Here is a 3103-nt window from a genome sequence, read left to right on the forward strand (position 1 = left end):
TGACAAGTTTCAGGGTTAGCATATTTGAGTTACGTGAGCTTTCTATCTAGTTATCTGCTCTAAACTATACTTTGTAAACATAAAATAGAATTTTATGATCTCATTATGTGTTTGACCTTGAAAATAAAATTAATCTCATTGGTTCTTAGCATGACTAAAAATACATTTTGAATATGTTAAAGGACTTCATCATTTATAAGACCTTAATAATTAAAGACTAGGATTTTAGGTTTTATTCATATTAAGATGGAGCCTTAAAACCATAAACATAGGGGGCTGGAAAGATGGCTCAATGGTTAAGAGGACTGTCTGCTCTTCCAAAAGACCTGGGTTCAATTCTCAGCCACGACATGGCAGCTCACAACTGTCTGTAATTCCAGTTCCAATGGCTCTGACACGCTCGGACCAATGCACATAAAATAAAATAAAATAAAATAAATTATTTTTAAAAACTTAAGCACGGTCCATAAAAAGAGAGTAGAACAGTTTCTTGTATGAATAATCACATCACATTTATAAGGTTAAATATGCTTTTTTCCTATTTACTTTTTATTCATAATCATAAACTTAACTCTGCAATCCAGCTAAACTTGGAGAGGAATGAGGACAATATGGAACCTAAAGAACTTCAGCAATAGCAGAGATTACAGGGTACTGCAAGCAGATGAGGTGGGGGGGGGGGCTCTCCTGAGCTACAGAAGGAATGGTGTTATGGGTAAGATGCCCGCAAGTCAAAAGAATTACAGTTGTCCACAGTCTGGAATGGTGACCTTCTTGCTGTTCTTGCCATTCCTGGATCCAAAGCACTCCATGGCTTCCATGATGCTCACTCCTTCTTTCCCCTTCCCAGAGACCACATGCTTGCCACCAGCCACCCAATCTTGGCATTGCAGATAAAACTGGGAACTGCCGGGCATAGTGGCCCATACCTTTATTCCCAGAACTGGGGAGGCAGAGGCAGGTGGATCTCTATAAGTCCAAGGCCAGCCTGGTCTACACAGTGAGTCCAGGACAGCCAACCAAGGCTACACAGAGAAACCCTGTCTCAGAAAATCAATAAAATACAACAACAAAAAAAAAAACAACAGGGAACCACTTGTGTTTGGTCCAGTGTGTACCATGGACAAGATGCCAGGACCTGTATGCTTCCGGATGAAGAGTTCATCCTCAAATTTCTCCCTATAGATGGACCTGCCACCAGAACCATTATGGTGAAGTCACTACCCTGGCACATGAATCCTGGAATAATTCTGTGAGAGGAAGAACCTTTATATCCAAATCCTTTCTCTCCAGTGCTCAGAGCACGAAAGTTTTCTGCTGTCCTTGGAACTTTGTCTGCAAAAAGCTCAAAGGAGATGCAACCCAAGAGCTCGCCATCAACCACGATGTTGAAGAACACGGTGGGGTTGACCACGGCTACAGCAAGCAGCGACAGGGGACAGTGGTGTCTGCAAAGCCAGCTAAACAAGTTTTAAGGCAGTGATTTTTAGGATTCGAGTATGAAGGTAGAGCATAACAATCTAGTTTTAGCATTGTAAACAAATCATCGGCGTGCCATGCTTGATCTTAGGAGAAAGCAGAGCCTGAAGTCAGGGCAGTGATGGGTTCAGACAGGAATGAATGGAGACGCAGAGTGAAGTTTGGAACAGAAGGAAATTGTTGTGGGAAGTGTGTAAGAATGAGATTGGTAGAAAGGATTCCACACTTAGAACAAATCTGGAAGAGTTCTCCCAGCATGGGCCAACAATTTTATGTTTAAAAATAAGAAAATAAGATAAGAAGAAATAAGATGCCAGGCAAAATATATTAGATGAGGAATTTATTAAATGAACATGGAGAGAGAAGGAATGGGGGAAGGGGTACCCCAGAGAGAGAGAGAGAGAGAGAGAGAGAGAGAGAGAGAGAGAGAGAGAAGAAAGAAAGAGAGGGTGGAGAGGTAAGTCTTTCCTTTTATATATTGGTCAGAGCCACACAATGGCAGCTAGGCAATGACATCACAGATAGGCAGGCTGAGGCAGACTCCTAACATACACCACACCTAAGTAGGACATAACAGTGAATAATAGATGATTAGTAGAAGACAACAGATGGTTTAATTAAATGCCTTGCACATTCTGGATCAAAACTGGGTAGTATCAGCAAGCAAATCATTGCTGAGGGAATTGCAAACATTTTAGGGCTCATGCTAGTCTGAGACACAGGGAATTATAACACCAAGAAAGTAAAACTGAAAAAGGCAGGAAGACTCATTTATATTGTTTGTGTCATTTACAGTCAATGCAGATTACTAGTGACATAAGGGAAACTTCTGTAAATTATAAATTACATATGTCATATCATGGACAAATTCTATTTTAATAAATAACCTTTTTTAGAAACTGGGTCATACTGGGAAAATGTTGTGTTCCATAATGATATGCAATATGAAGTTCAGGAAAGTTCCCAGCACTTATATTTAGATATCTTGATGCTGAAGGAGCTTCAACTTAATGGCTGTCATTTTATTATGGACTGTTAAAGATAATTGAGATGTGCAGATTGTCAGTTGCCTCATGAATGGTTCTGTTCTTTTTTTTTTTTTCAGACAGGGTTTCTCTATGTAGCCTTGGCTGTCCTGGACTCGCTTTGTAGACCAGGCTGGCCTTGAACTCACACCGATCCACCTGCCTCTGCCTCCCGAGTGCTGGGATTAAAGACGCGCGCCACCACGCCCAGCTTTTGAATGGTTATATTCTTAAGTATCCTTTATCCTTGACTGTGCTTATGGTCATGATTGATTGCCACATGGGCTTTATTTGGCCTTCTATGTTTGTTTCAAAATTAAACAAAAGATGAGAAGCAAAGTAACTAGAAAAGAAAGAGGTTAGGGAAATGGCATATTTGAAATATAATATTGGATTAAATTTATTTCAGTTCAATATCTAAGGTTACACAATTTAATATAGTTCATGAAATATGTTTGTCTGATGTGTATGTAATATTGGTTCAATAGAGTATCTAGTCTATTATTATTGTGTTTTTAAGATTGATACTATATTTTTAATTTTAAAAAATTAAACTATAACTACATTGTTCTCCCATTAACCTTTCCTCCCTACAACTT

At 39.3% G+C, this 3103-nt stretch overlaps 1 pseudogene across 1 annotated transcript in view; it reads right to left on the reverse strand.

The window, feature by feature from the left end:
- Window positions 1-740: 740 nt before the first annotated feature.
- The window catches only part of LOC311593814 (peptidyl-prolyl cis-trans isomerase A-like), a 13285-nt pseudogene continuing 10922 nt past the window's right edge, over window positions 741-3103 (reverse strand). Inside the window, exons 3-4 of the transcript in view lie at window positions 1084-1460; window positions 741-899 (exon numbers count right to left, since the gene is read on the reverse strand). The product of the transcript in view is annotated as a peptidyl-prolyl cis-trans isomerase A-like (transcript). The remainder of the gene's footprint in view (window positions 900-1083; window positions 1461-3103) is intronic.

This window comes from Acomys minous (assembly GCF_964271855.1).
Source record: "Acomys minous genome assembly, chromosome: 3".
Classification (NCBI taxonomy): domain Eukaryota; kingdom Metazoa; phylum Chordata; class Mammalia; order Rodentia; family Muridae; genus Acomys; species Acomys minous.